The sequence below is a fragment of the Bos indicus x Bos taurus genome, chromosome 2 (genome assembly GCF_003369695.1).
Source record: "Bos indicus x Bos taurus breed Angus x Brahman F1 hybrid chromosome 2, Bos_hybrid_MaternalHap_v2.0, whole genome shotgun sequence".
NCBI lineage: Eukaryota > Metazoa > Chordata > Mammalia > Artiodactyla > Bovidae > Bos > Bos indicus x Bos taurus.
Genome location: NC_040077.1, coordinates 13,638,174 through 13,654,721, shown reverse-complemented (window position 1 = coordinate 13,654,721; position 16,548 = coordinate 13,638,174).

The window sequence follows — 16,548 nt, the reverse complement described above, 5'->3', positions numbered from 1 at the left end:
CTTCATTCTGTCCTCCAAGGCCAAATTTGCCTGTTACTCCAGTTGTTTCTTGACTTCTTACTTTTGCATTCCAGTCCCCTATAGTGAAAAGGACATCTTTTTCAGGTGTTAGTTCTAAAAGGTCATGTAGGTCTTCATAGAACTGTTCAGCTTCTTCAGCGTTACTGGTCGGGGCACAGACTTGGATTACTGTGATATTGAATGGTTTACCTTGGAATTGAACAGAGATCATTCTGTCATTTTTGAGATTGCATCCAAGTACTGCATTTTGGACTCTCTTGTTGACTGTGACGGCTTCTCCATGTCTTCTAAGGGATTCCTGCCTGCAGTAGTAGATATAATTGTCATCTGAGTTAAATTCACCCATTACAGTCCGTTTGAGTTCATTGATTCCTAGAATGTCGATGTTCACTCTTGCCATCTCCTGTTTGACCACTTCCAATTTGCCTTGATTCATGGACCTAACATTCCAGGTTCCTAAGCAATATTGCTCTTTACAGCATCGGACCTTGCTTCTATCACCAGTCACATCCACAGGTGGGTGTTGTTTTTGCTTTGGCTCCGTCCCTTCATTATGGAGTTACTTCTCCACTGATCTCCAGTAGTATATTGGGCACCTACCGACCTGGGGAGTTCATCTTTCAGTATCCTATCTTTTTGCCTTTTCATACTGTTCATGGGGTTCTCAAGGCAGGAATACTGAAGTGGTTTGCCATTCCCTTCTCCAGTGGACCACATTCTGTCAGAACTCTCCACCATGACCCGTCCATCTTGGCACCCTACATGGCATGGTGTAGCTTCATTGAGTTAGACAAGGCTGTGGTCCATGTGATCAGATTGGTTAGTTTTCTGTGATTGTGGTTTCAGTCTCTCTGCCCTCTGATGCCCTCTCTCAGCACCTACTGTCTTACTTGGGTTTCTCTTACCTTGGACGTGGGGTCTCTCTTCACGGCTGCTCCAGCAAAGCGCAGCCGCTGCTCCTTACCTTGGACGTGGGGTATTTCCTCCCTGCTGCCACTCCTGACCTTGGACATGGGGTTGCTCCTCTTGGCTGCTCCCTGCTCCAGCGCCTATGGAATGCTATAAAATGTCAAGCAATCATATTATCTGATAAGGGGTTAATATTAAAAATATATCAAGAACTCATATAATTCAAGAGCCAAAAAAAAATTTTTTTTAATGACCAAAGAATCTGTATAGACATATTTCCAAAGAAAATATAAGACTGACTTAACAAGTACATAAAAAGGTGCTCAGCATCACTAACATGAGGGAAATGCAAATCAAAACGGCAGTGAGATAATAGCCATTCTAATAGATGTGAGATGATATCAAAGACAAAAAATACAAGTGCTGATGAGGGGGTAGGAAAAACGGAAGCCTCATCCACTGATGGTAGAAATGAACACTGGCATAGGCACTATGGAAAGTGGTATGGAGATTCCTAAAAATTAAAAACATACCTCTGTGTATTTATCTGAAGGAAATAAAAACACTTAGCTCAAAAAGATATCTGCACCCCCATATTCATTGCAGCATGCATTATTTATATTAGATATAAAATGGAAGTATCATTCTATATTGTTAAATTTGCTAAAATTCATTTGCCAGTAATTCAACTGTGATAAGAATTGTTGGCTAGAAGTTGTATTCATTTTATGCCTCAAAAGTATTAGCAGATGATAAATTTATTTAGCAACTTTTATAATGCTTAGAGGGTGTCATAGATATTATGGAAATTTTTAGAAGGTAGTCATTTTTATTTTACACGTAAGATAGCTTTACTTATCAAGAAAGCACCTTTTCATTTCAAAGGTGCCTTCTCAAAGAATTTTTATGACTTCATAATCAAATTCCTTGTGATTATATAGTGGAGGTGATAAGTAGATTCAAGGGACTAGATCTGGTAGACAGAGTGCCTGAAGAACTATGGACAGAGGTTCGTAACATTGTACTGGAAGTAGTGACCAAAACCATCCCCAAGAAGAAGAAATGCAAGAAGGCAAAGTGGTTGTCTGAGCTGGCCTTACAAATAGCTGAGAAAAGAAGAGAAGAGAAAGGCAGAGGAGAAAGGGAAAGATATACCAAACTGAATGAAGAGTTCCAGAGAATAGCAAGGAGAGGTAAGAAGGCCTTCTTAAGTGAACAATGCAAAGAATAGAGGGAAACAATAGAATGGGAAAGACTAGAGATCTCTTTCAGAAAACTGGAGATATAAAGGAAACATTTCATGCAAAGATGGGCACAATAAATAAAGGACAAAAATAAGAAGGACCTCACAGAAGCAGAAGAGATTAAGAAGAGGTGGCAAGAATACTCAGAACTGTACAAAAAAGCTCTTAATGAACCAGATAACCATTGATGGTGTGATCACTCACCTAGAGCCTGACATCCTGGAGTATGAAGTCAAGTGGGCCTTAGGAAGCATCACTATGAACAAAGCTAGTGGAGGTGATGGAATTCTACCTGAGCAATTTCAAATCCCAAAAGGTGATGATGTTAAAGTGCTGCACTCAATATGCCAGCAGATTTGGAAAACTCAGCAGTGGCCACAGGTCTGGAAAAGGTCAGTTTTCATTCCAATCCCAAAGAAAGGCAATGCCAAAGAATGTTCAAATTACCGTACAACTGTACTCATTTTACATGCTAGCAGGCTTCCCTGGTAACTCAGCTGGTGAAGAATCTGCCTGCAATGCAGGAGACCCAGGTTTGATTCCTGGGTCAGGAAGATCCCATGGAGAAGGGATAGGCTACCACTCCAGTATTCTTGGGCTTCCCTGGTGGTTCAGTCAGTAGAGAATCCGTCTGCAACTGGGGAGACCTGGGTTTGATCCCTGGGTTGGGAAGATCCCCTGGAGGAGGGCATCACAAACCACTCCAGTATTCTTGCCTGGAGAATCTCCATAGACAGAGGAGTCGGGTGGGCTATAGTCCCTGATGTCACAAAGAGTCAGACATGACTGAGCGACTAAGCACAGCATAGCACTTGCTAGAAAGAATATGCTCAAAATCCTTCAAGCTAGGCTTCAGCAGTACGTGAGCCGAGAACTTTCAGATGTACAAACTGGATTTAGAAAAGGCAGAGGAACCAGAGATCAAATTGCCAACATCCATTGGATCATATAAAAAGCAAGGGAATTTTAAAAAAAAATCTTCTGCTTCATTGATTATGCTAAAGACTTTGTGTGGATCACAACAAACTGGGAAATTCTTAAAGAGATGGGAATACCAGACCACCTTACCTGCCTCCTGAGAAACCTATGTGCAGGACAAGAAGCAACAGAACTGGACTTGGGACAACGGATTGGTGCAAAACTGGGAAAGGAGTACATCAAAGCTGTGTATTGTCACTATGTTTATTTAACTTATATATGGAGTACCTCATACGAAATGCTGGGTTGGATGATTCACAAGCTGGAGTCTAGACTGCCAGGAGAAATATCAAGAACCTCAGATATGCAGATGACACCACTTTAATGGCAGAAAGTGAAGAGGAACTAAAGAGCCTCTCAATGAAGGTGAAAGAGGAGAGTGAAAAGCTGGCTTAAAACTCAGCATTCAAAAAATGAAGAGCATGGCATCAGATCCCATCATTTCATGGCACATAGATGGGGAAAAAGTAGACAGTGTCAGATTTCATTTTGGGGGGCTGCAAAATCACTGTAGATGGTGACTGCAGCCACAAAATTAAAAGACACTTGCTCCTCGGAAGAGAAGCTATGACAAACTTAGTGTATTAAAAAGCAGAGACATCACTTTACCAACAAAGATCCATTTGGTCAAAGCTATAGTTTTTCCAGTGGTCATGTATGGATGTGAGAGTTGGGCCATAAAGAAAGCTGAGTGCTGAAAAAGTGATGCTTTCAAACTATGGTACTGGAAAACACTCGAGAGTCCCTTGGACAGCAGGGAGATCAAACCAGTCAACCCTAAAGGAGTCAACCCTAAATATTCATTGGAAGTACTGGTGCTGAAGCCGAAGTTCTGATACTTTGGCCACCTGACACAAAGAACTGACTCACTGGAAAAGACCCTGATGATGCTGGGAAAGGTTGAGAGCAAGAGGAGAAGGGAGTGACAGAGAATGAGATGGTTCGATAGCGTCACTGACTCAATGGACGTAAGTTTGAGCAAACTCCAGGAGATAGTGAAGGACAGGGAAGCCAGGAGTGCTGCAGTTCATGGGGTCGCAAAGAGTCGGACACAACTTAGCAACCGAACAACAACTTCTTTTTCTCCGTTAAGTCCCTGATAGACTTCCCTGAAACAACTTAATCAGAAATAACATCAGGCACCAGTAGATGGCAGTGAGAAATAAGCAGAGACATACTGAGTATTTCATTACTCAGAAAATTCTGTTCTACTCCAGTATGGAAAGAGAATTCACACAGTCTATTTTATCTTTGTTTTACACCAAAAATCCTGAATATGAGTCACATACGTTTGACTATGAGAAATTGCAAAGAAACTTACACTACTTTGCATCTAAAAGTTTATAATCTAGTATAGAAATACTCAAACGTGTATGATATGAAAGAATAAGTTTTAAGATGGTCATATAGGCACATATACTATAGACAAGTAAACATATATACATATACTGAGGCTCAGTGGTTCTCATTCATGAAATATGGTGCCTAAATAACAGTGTACATGGATTACTTTTAAGAAATCACAAAACATTAAAATTAGACTAATACCTTAATTTTTAAAATATTAATTAGTTTTCTGGCCACACCTTGCAGCATGTAGGATCTCAGTTCCCCAACCAAGGGTCGAACCTGCTCCCCTTGTCTTGGAAATGCAGAGTCTTACCCATTGGACCACCAGGGAGGTCAATACCTTAATTTTTTTTTAATTCAAAGCCTCTTCAGGATTTTTGGTGTTTTAATACTGCTTTAATTCATGAAATAAGAGGCTCAATGTTTGGATAAAAACAGCTGCTCTCTGGTCTAAGAAATGTGTTTCCTGGATTCTACTTTTGGTTTAACTACTTACTACAAGTTTGGACAAACTGCTTTCTCTCTCTGCACCCTGATCAACTCCTTTGCTAAATGGTGAAACTCTCTCTTCTATCTACCTCATCCGGTAGTTGTGTAGACAAAATGAGATAACATGGTTTTTAAAAAACTATGCAGGCAACAGAAATTAAGAATGTGAGAAATTTTGTAGAACAAACGACATGGTTTCTTTTAAAAGAATAGCAAGAAATATACAGAAGGAAGAGTAATCTATAGATTAAAAGAGGTGTTGGAGAGGGGCTTTTGAGTCATTAGCCAAAGGCAATGTGTGGACTTTATTTAGATTTTGATTTGAAAAAAGAGGCTGCAAAATAATTTATGAAACAGTGGGGGATTATCTAGAACATTGAGGGGATATTTGATATTAACTAAGTATTCTTCCATGAGAGAGAATTACTGTTTTCAGGTATGCTAATGGTATCTACTCTTGCTTGGAAAATCCCATGGACGGAGGAGCCTGTTAGGCTGCAATCCATGGGGTCATTATGGAGAAGGCAATGGCACCCCACTCCAGTACTCTTGCCTGGAAAATCCCATGGATGGATGAGCCTGGTGGGCTGCAGTCCATGGGGTGGCTAAGAGTCGAACATGACTGAGCGACTTCACTTTCACTTCTCACTTTCATGCATTGGAGAAGGAAATGGCAACCCACTCCAGTGTTCTTGCTTGGAGAATCCCAGGGACGGGGGAGCCTGGTGGGCTGCCGTCTATGGGGTCACACAGAGTCAGACACAACTGAAGTGACTTAGCAACAATGGTATCTACAAACTGATAAGTCCAGGATTTTCTTGAAAATAATTCAGTGACTAGGATGTGGGGGAAAACAGAACAAAACCAAAGGCAAGGGGATTAATAATCCAGAGGCTGAAAGTGATTTTCAAATAAAACAAGATTGGGATATAGTATTAAGAATTGGAGCTGAATAATATATAAATAGAAATTGAATTAATATTTAATTAAACATTAAATTTGAAAAGTTCTATAATAAAGTTTTTAAATAACTAAGTTTAATTTTGCAAGAGCAAAATACTGTCTTTATAACTACGATATTATTGAAATCTTATGCAGAACCCCAAGTGACAAATTTATAATCATTTGTTTGTCAGATATAAATCAGTTTGCTGTCTTAGGGAAAGTAGGAAAATTACTCGGAGAAGGCAATGGCAACCCACTCCAGTACTCTTGCCTGGAAAATCCCATGAGCAGAGGAGCCTGGTAGGCTGCCGTCTATGGGTCACTAAGAGTCGGACACGACTGAGCGACTTCACTTTCACTTTTCACTTTCATGCACTGGAGAAGGAAATGGCAACCCACTCCAGTACTCTTGCCGGGAGAATCCCAGGGAAGAGGGAGCCTGGTGGGCTGCCGTCTATGGGGTCACACAGAGTCGGACACGACTGAAGCCTTAGGAGTAGCAGCAGTAGCAGGAAAATTACTACAGGATAAAGATGGAGTTGGTTGGCACCAAGTAGGACTATTTTGAAAGAGAATATGTGCATTTCATTTTCCTTTCATTATTCCATCCCAGCTTGGAACCTACGAGCCATTTCACTATTTAGAGCCTATGTCATGGGCCCAAGCTGTCAGAGTGCCTGAAAATCATGGTGCTGTTTCCTTGCCCAGGTCATAAAACTGAATTCTCAAACAGAAAGAATTGACTAGAGATTGTCTAGTCAAACCAGACTAATGATACACAGAAGTCTCACCATCTTCTGCAAGGGTGACCTGAAGGGGCAGGGTACATCATTTCCCTAAACAGGCCATCTCTGCTGTTCCCAAGGGTCATTTCCATGGCTGGCAGCACCTAGCCTTTGCCCTTGATGGATACCACAGCTTTGAATTGCCAACCATCAGTGGCTCATCCTCTCGGGGGTGATCTTTCCTGAACTGAATCTCTCGTACCTGCCCTGGATCAACTGATCTTTTTCTCTCTCTGCAGCCCACCAGTTCCCTGCTATTCTCTCAGTACTGCTTCTATGCAAAAACTTGTGTTTATGAGAAACTAGACTTTTTCCTTGTAAGAGAGTTTTGTGCGTTGTGCAGCATCTACTCAAATGATTCTCATACCTTTGAATATTATTCATCTAAGAACATGGTATATCAAAGGCAATAAGCAATAAACTACTGTATAATTAACATGTGAAATGTTAATTCAAATGGATTCTCTTCTGGAATATACAAGCGGTAATTGGATAATGATCACCTATCTCCTCTTGCAATACAAAAAACATTAAACTGGAGTGGTACTTAGTAGGTGGTACGAACATGATAAAGTTCAATTTGAAACAAAATTATCTCAAAAAACTCATTCGTTGAAAAAAATACTGGCTGGGACAAACTAAGGAGCAGATTCACCTTAAGCATAGTCTTAAGTGTTTCCTACAACTGCAGTCCTATATCCAAATCTGTCACAGCCCCACCAGCTACATGAACACCATGGGGGATGATCCACAGTCACAGTGTTACCGCTTTTGTATTCAGTCCAGCTCCAGCAAGGGATACATCACCCACTGGTTTGGGGTGGGGGTGGTGGGCTCTGGTTCTTAAGGCTCTAGAAATTGGGGAAGGAAATATCTACTTTATCTACTGTTTGACCGGGTGTTTTGATTTCCAAATAGTTTTCGAGTTCTGCTGTTCAAGAAGTTCAGACAAACCCATGGTGTACTACCAAACAGTCCATGAGTTAGAACAAAAATTTCCCGGTGAATGCAACAGACTCTAGATTTAGGCCTTTTCCCTGGTGGCTCAGGGGTAGAGAATCTACCTGCAATGTGGAAGACCCAGGTTCAATCCCTGGGTTGGGAGGATACCCTAGAGAAGGAAATGGCAACCCTCTCCAGTATTCTTGCCTGGGAAATCCCATGGACAGAGGAGCCTGGTGGGCTATAGTCCATGGGGCTGCAAAGAATCGTACATGACTGAGCGACTAACAATTTCACTTTTCATTTTCATGCAAGACCACTACTGAAGGCTTACATGCTTGGTCTTGCCAATTGAAAAAGTCAAAGAGATCTAATGTAGTCCAAATGGGTATAGGAATGATGGTAGTCATATAAGATTTAATAGTCAAAGAGCGCCTAGGAGTTAGATGCCTCTATGTTGAAGTTAGATTAATAGAAAAATAAGACACAATCTTTTACTGTAATCTCAGATCTAAGTATTTTAAATATTTTCAAGGGCCATTATTTGGGGAAAATGAGAGAAAACTAGATAAAATTAAGAAAAGATAAATAAGTGTTTAAAGTCACAATATATCTAGGAAGGATGGAGAGTTAAAATATTATCTCAGAAGGAAAAATGTTAACAATGGATAGTATAAGTCCTTCTGCAAGTAATGGTTTGGGGCTTCCCAGGCAATGTTAGTGGTAAAGAAACCTGCCTGCCAATGCAGAAGATGTAAAAGATGTGGATTAGATCCCTGGGTGAGGAAGATCCCCTGAAAGAGGGCATGGCAACCCACTCCAGTATTCTTGCCTGAAGAATCCCATGGACAGAGGAACCTGGCGGGCTATAGTCCATAGGGTCGTGAAGAGTCAGACACGACTGAGAAACTTAGCACACACACATGCAAGTTATGGTTAGGCATAGAGTCAGTCCTGTGTTCTTTAGTCCTAAAGGAGAAGGAAAAGAAAGAAAGAAAGTGAAGTCGCTCAGTCGTGTCCGACTCTTTGTTCCCTACCAGGCTCCTCCGTCCATGGGATTTTCCAGCCAAGAGTACTGGAGTGGGTTGCCATTTCCTTCTCCAAAGAGAAGGAAGGCAAGCCATTAATAGTTCCTGAGCACAAGGGACTTTGATTTATCTTAGGAGAAAACTAGATAACTTTCTTCTTGGGAAAATGCAAGAATAGAATATTTAGAAGTCCTCTAAAATGCCCTTGCATTCTGAGACTTTGTGATCACTTACATTTAGTGACTATTTTTCACTAGAACACAGAGATGAGAAATACTGTCAACTATTTTTTATTTAAAGAAGTATCTACTAACTATGGCAAGAATATCAAGTATGTCTAGATTTTATCTGTGGAGAGAAAGAGGTTTCAAATTACTAAAGGTCATTTTGTATCATCCTTACAACTCTTGATTCCTTTAAATTTTTTAATCATGGTTAAATACACGTAACATAAAGTTTACCAATCATTTTAAGTGTAGAGTTCAACAGTATTAAGTACATTCATATGGTTGTGAAAACAACATGTGAAATTTGAGAAGTTTGTAAAATGTTCAGTATATATTTTGGCCTTATAGAATTGAACAATACTTAGATGTGTTTAAATATGCTATGCAAAATATCGAATATATAAACAAGGTCCTATTATATATAACACAGGGAACTATATTCAGTATCCTGTAATAAACTATAATGGAAAAGAATGTGAAAAAGAATAAATACACATATATATTTGAACCACTTTGCTGTATACCAGAAACACATCATTGTATATCAACTATACATCAGTAAAAAAATAAAGTGTCAATTATAAAAGTATCATCTAATAAAGCATGTTTTCTCTTTTCTTAAATTACAACAGTAACAATTATGCCTTCCAGCACTAAAATCAAATAACTTTACTTGCTCAATACATCAATTACAAAATAACTTTAGTTGCTTAATATCTCAATTACATTGCCAGCTAAGCTGACTTGCTTTTTGACATTGTCTTTGCTTTATTCTCTATCTTACTTCTTCCAAGTAACTGTATCCCTCCTCCCCTTCTGTCTATCTTTAATCTTTGTCCCTTGTTCACTATTTAACTTTTATGACTCATTTTCAAATAAGTATTTTTACTGTTCTTCATTTGGGATAAAATGTACACTGTATAAATATAGTGGATAAATACCACACACAGATCTACCCTACAAGAAATGTGTTCCCTCAGAAGTAGGCCAATGCATCCATTACAGAATCAAGCCATAAAAACTGAATCCAAGCAGTAATTCTCCAATTTAAATTAAAAAAAAAAAAACTCTAGGGCCTAGTTTTTAGTCCTCCTGAATCATAACTAGTTGGCAACAAAAGTTGGCATTTCTTGGTGTGAATAAGCCTTAACATAAGAACTCCTCACCAAGTCTCAAGAGTTAGAATTTGAGAGAGAAATGTATTCAGGTGGCCATGTATACACAGTATTTTTAAAAACCATTTTGGCAAAATTAGTATCAAGTGAGTTGCTTCCAAGTGAAATTTTAAAAGCGCATAAACTCTTCAACTGTAAAAGTTCAGCCTGGCTAAAAGTCATTGTGTATTGTGACATCATGCAGGGGGAAATAGACTTGAGCATGATGATCATATAGCTGTTAACAGAATATTGGCCCAAACTGCTCCAATTCCATGTCTCATCCTGAAGATCCTCTTCAAACTGGCCTCTTCCATGAGATTTTCCTTGATGCGTGGGACCTGGCTCCATCTATGACTACTATAATCTCCTCTCTCTTCTTTTCTGCTTAATAAATCCAGCATCCAGGCATACATATTATACACAGAGTTTTGAGACACTCAAATATAATGTGGATAAGACCCTTCAAAAGCAGGAATATAATCATTATAAGATGCAGTAAGACTTGTAGTTAGAGTTCATAGAGTCATGTTTCAATTAATTGCAACATGGGTATAAAGTAAATGTTCAACAGTCAAAAGTGCCTCTTTATTTCAACAGTGGATGCTTGAAGTTTTTGTAAATTGTATTTTGTATTTGACTAATTTGAAATTCACATCATCAATACTTAAACTCTAAACAGTATTCTGGAGAATCAGAAAACTGGACTCTAACACTCGCTGTGGAAATTTAGGTCTCATAGCTTGTCTGTTTCCTGGCCCTAGGCTGCATGAACCCTGAAGCTAGGACTGTACCTTATTTACTTCTGAGCCCATGGATTCAGCGTTCAACACATTTTTGGAGAATAAATGAAGGAAAGAAAAAATAGGTACACAAGTCCACTTTTAAGCAATTCTCACAAATGTATATAAACCACCAATGAGCAATTGTTCTTTAAATGCTGTGCTGTGATCTTTCAGTTTTCATTAGAATTAAATGCATCATCTGAAGTATATGCTTTTGAAGGAGGTTATCTATGGGTAGAGCACATCAGAAGTGAGAAGAGCTAAAGCAGAGGCTCTAACACATGCTGGAAAAGTTCAAGCAACAATAGGGAATCTACTGTGGCTGCAGTGGAGTGAGGTACTGGAGAGCAGTTAGGTTTGGGGAGGAACTGAGAATGGGGAGCCAGACCATAGAGGGCCTTTCATACTTCGTGCTCAGTCATGTCCGACTCTGCAACACTTTGGACTGTAGCCCACCAGGCTCCCATGAGGGAGAGAGAGACGGGCTGTCTCATAGTAGCATTGAACTGATAAATGTAGGAGTGCTTAAATCGTAAAAATCAACACCTTGCAACAATACTAGTTAAGATTGGTTCAGGAAGTCATCAAGTGATACTAAAAATCAGGGGGAAATTTCATGAGGAACAGGAGTATTTCCATGGTCTCAAAGTCTCTCTCCACAAATTATTAGTTGAAAGTATGGGGTAGGAAGACCAGGCCACACACTCACCTGGTGATTATGCTAACAACACAGAGCGGAGAGAGAAAGTGCCTGCAGATAAGATGCTCTAGGAAGGAAATATTATGTTTATGTTATTCCAGCTGGGTATGCACAGCCTGAGTAATGGGGGAAACATTAGGGAAACCTAAACTGAGAAACACTCACAAGTCTTAATATCAGACTTACCTGGTGGTCTAGTGGTTAACAATCCACCTACCAATGCAGGGGACACGTGTTCGAGTCCCAGTTCGGGAGGGTCCCACATGCTGCAGGGCAAGTAAGCCCACACACCACAACTACTGCAGCCTGCCAGCCCTCGAGTCTGAGCTCCGGAACAGGAGAAAGCACCGCGGTGAGAAGCCCACTTACAGCAAGTACAGAGTAGCCCTCTCCGCTGCAACTAGAGAACACCCGCGTGCAGCAGTGAAGACCCAGCACAGTCCAAAGTAAATAATTAAATAGGATTTCTAAGTCTCAGTATCAAGGGAAATTTTTGAAAACACACTTCGCCAAAGAAGATATACATGTAACAAATGCACCAAACGTGCTCAGCATAGTCATTAGGGAAACGCCTAAAACAACAATGAGATACTTCTACACACTTAATGAGAATCACTAAAATTAAAAAGACTGACCATTCTAAGTGTTCACTAGAAACTGGAGGATCTGATCCACTGCTGTAGGAAGAGAAATGGTACAATCACTGGAAAATTCAGCACTTTCTTAAGAAATCAAACAAGCACCTACTGTATAATTCACCTATTTCCTTATAGGTCTTTATCTTTATGTCCCTATGTCCATATGGACATAAAAATATGTCCATAGAAGACCTGTACATGAATGTTCATAGTTTCATATATGTAATTTCCAAAAACTGGAAACAATCCAAATGTCCACCAACAGGTAAATGGATAAACAATCTATAGCATATCCAGGCAAAGGAACACGTCAACAATAAAAAGAAAGGAATATTGATGTACGCACCAACATGGATGAATCTCACAAAGTTAGCTGAAAGAAATAGTACACACTTTATACTTCCACTTACATGACTCCAAAATATAAACTAATCTGGTTCAGTTCAGTTCAGTCGCTCAGTCATGTCCGACTCTGGGCGACCCCATAGACGGCAGCCCACCAGGCTCCCTTGTCCCTGGGATTCTCCAGGCAAGAACACTGGAGTGGGTTGCCATTTCCTTTTCCAATGCATGAAAGTGAGAAGTGAAAGTGAAGGCGCTCAGTCGTGTCTGACTCTTCACAACCCCATGGACTGCAGCCTACCAGGCTCCTACGTCCATGGGATTTTCCAGGCAAGAGTACTGGAGTGGGGTGCCATCTACTTCCACTTACATGACTCTAAAATATAAACTAATCTGGTTCAGTTCAGTTCAGTCGCTCAGTCGTGTCCAACCCTGTGCGACCCCATAGATGGCAGCCCACCAGGCTCCCCCATCCCTGGGATTCTCCAGGCAAGAACACTGGAGTGGGGTGCCATCTACTTCCACTTACATGACTCTAAAATATAAACTAATCTGGTTCGGTTCAGTTCAGTTCAGTCGCTCAGTCGTGTCCGACTCTCTGTGACCCCATGAATCGAGGCACTCCAGGCCTCCCTGTCCATCACCAACTCCTGGAGTAGAAAGCAAATCAGTGGTTGTGTCGGGAATGGAGGAGATGGATGGCTGGAGAGAGAAATTCCAATGGGACATGTGGAAACTCATATGTATTTCAAAACCTATCAAATTGTACAACTTATGTATAGTTTACTGAGTGGCAATTTTCTCACTAATAAAATTTTTTTAAATGTAAAAATGTGTTTACATTGTAAAAGAGAAAGGCTGAGGAATCATTTCAGAATGGAGGAGATTAAGAGGAGTAATAAGTCAGTACTTGATCTTGAAGTGAATCTTGCACTTAAAGAGAACAAATGCTCTAAATCAGGGGTCCCCAACCTCTGGGATCTAATGCCCGATGGTCTGTGGTGGAGCTGCTGTGTATATATATATATATATATTATATTTATATATATAGATATATAATATATAGATATAAAGTGCACAGTAAGTGTAATGTCCTTGAATCATCCTGAAACCAGCCTCCCTCCCTGTCCATGGAAAATTTGTCTCCCACAAAACCCATTCCTGGTGCCAAAAAGTTTGGGAACTGCTGCTCTAAGGAACATTATAGGGACAATTGATGAAGCTGTAATATGAACTATAGATAAGATAAAATATTGAGCAAATGTTAAGTTTCCTGAATTTGAGAGTTATACTGTGGTTTTGTAAAAGAATATTCAGCTTGTATTTAGGAAATACACACAAGTTTCTAAGGGTAAAGTGCCATAATGTATTGAAAGTACTCTCAAATGGTCAAAAAAGTTAATCATATGTCTATATCTATATCTATCTGTGTATATAAAGTGAGCTGATGATAAAGCAAATGTGGCAGAATATTTTTTTAAATTATAAGTCTGAGTAAAAGGTAAAAACAACAGAAAATTTAAGTGGTAACTTCTGGTGAGTGAAACAGGAGAGGAGAGGGCTGCTATAAATGATGATTGGTTTTCTGGTTAAGTTTCTTTATACTATTTTATTTCTAAAATTACATTTATATTTTTATTTCTTCAGTTTTAAGTTTAAATTTTTTAGGAGTCCTTTACTGAGATTTTTTTTTTTTTTAAATCACTAAGGTATGCATTTGGTTACACCTGCTGTAAGAAATCCATATTGAAATTCCCTGTAGGGATCAAAAAGTTCCCCACAGAGTCGTCTTGGCTCCATGTATTTTGGGGGTGACCAAGGCCCCAGATTCTATCTCATTGAATACGGTGCTATACAGACTGAAAGAAAAAAAAAAGAGAAGTAGCTCAGTCATTTCTGACTCTTCTGTGATCCCATGGACTGTAGCCTACCAGGCTCCTCCATCCATGGAATTTTCCAGGCAGGAGTACTGGAGTGGGTTGCCATTGCCTTCTCCAGGGGATCTTCCCAACCCAGGGCTGGAACCTGGGTCTCCTGCATTGAGGGAAGATGCTTTACCATCTGAGCCACCAGGGATAAGCTACACATACAGACGGGGTGGCCCTCTATTCAAAGAGTCTCCTTGCATTCCCTCAGCTTTTACAAGTAAAGCTATCCTTTGCCCGGCTCAGTTGGCCACTAAAGTTAAAGCTCTGTACTTAACCAACAGCACAGAAAGGCTGCACCCCAGGTACCGGTCAGGAAAGAACCTCAAACTTGCTACCACTCAAAGTTTTACAAAAGCTCAATTGAAAGGAATAATAATTATGGACAGTGGTCTGCAGAATCTACAGTCCATTCTTCCCTCTAAATAGCCTAAAATATTTTCCTAAATTAAGCCAGACCAGCAGAGATCCACAAACCTGGCCACATCTTCAGAAATCCCCCACCCTTGCAGAATTACCTTTTACTTAACTTGGCTTTGGGGTTGATTATACATTATGACATACTGAAGGATGTTGTAAAAAACAGACCTATGAAAACCCGACGGCCTAATTGGAGAATAGTGTCCACTTCATCACATAGTGACTTCTCTGTGAGCGTTTACAAGAGAATTTTCTTCCTGGTCTCCCAACCAGAAATAATTACGCTACTCTTTGAGTAACTAGCTTGTTTTTTATCTCCTAAACACTGTGAATCATGTACTGATCGTTTTTCCTTCTCGATTTTGTCTGCCAAAAATCTTAGAGGTAAATTTGTGGTCAGCCTCTAGCAGGACGGTGGGACCTTACAATTTCTACTTTGTGCATTAATCTTATTTCCAGCTTTATTGTTGAATCAGTAAGGCATGATGGAACCAGAGTACCCAGCTTTAAGGCGCAGAGTTCTACCCCTTACCATTTGTATGGTGTCCATCACTTCTCCATGCCTCAGTTACCTCATTGGTAAAATACTGAGAATAACAGCACTGATCTTGTGAGGATGTAGTCAGGATGAAATGGGCCCATGTATGCAAAGTGCTTAGAACAGTGCCTACCTTCCCCCCAGAAAATGGTATACGTTTGTGCGTGCGTGTGTGTGTGTGTGTGTTAGTCACTCAGTCGCGTCTGACTCTTTACACGTTTAGACATTATTATTTTTATATCATCTGACCTGTTCTCACTTTTCCATTGTATTGATTTCCTCTCCCACCAATTTTTAATGTAATCTTTTTTTCTTAGTGTAGATGTATGTATGTGTGTGTGTCGGAGAAGGCAATGGCACCCCACTCCAGTACTCTTGCCTGGAAAATCCCATGGACAGAGGAGCCTGGTAGGCTGCAGTCCATGGGGTCGTGAAGAGTCGGACACGACTGACTGACTTCACTTTCACTTTTCGCTTTCATGCATTGGAGAAGGAAATGACAACCAACTCCAGTGTTCTTGCCTGGAGAATCCCAGAGATGGGGGAGCCTGGTGGGCTGCCGTCTATGGGGTCGCACAGGGTTGGACACGACTAAAGTGACTTAGCAGCAGCAGCAGCATGTGTGTGTGTGTGTGTGTGTGTGTGTATGTAAACCACTTAAAATGTTTCCTGGACCAAGACTGGGTGTAAAAAAATAAAAATAAAAATGCATAAAGCAACTGAGAATAAATTAGAAATAACCAATTTGAAAATATTGATTCTTATAAAAATAAACTCACACAATAGCTACAATATGGATTATCATCTAGATGGACTTTAACCTGGCCCTCAAACCTTTTGGAAACCACCAGAAATCTGATTACACTCTGATTTGCTCCTAATTACAGTTTGTCTTGATGATGGGTTTCTATGAGAAAAGGCTCACCTTTCATACCACATAACCGTTCAAAGTTTGTCATTGGGAAGCTACACGAACTCAATCAATGGACAGACCTGCAGGAAAGGGGTTTCTCTGCCTTATCCTTGATTTGATGAGGGTTTGGGACTCTAAAGAAGCATCTCTCCGATGCTCTGCTAACAAGGCAAGGCCTCTTTTCCCATGTGTGTGTGGAGATCATTTATTCAGAT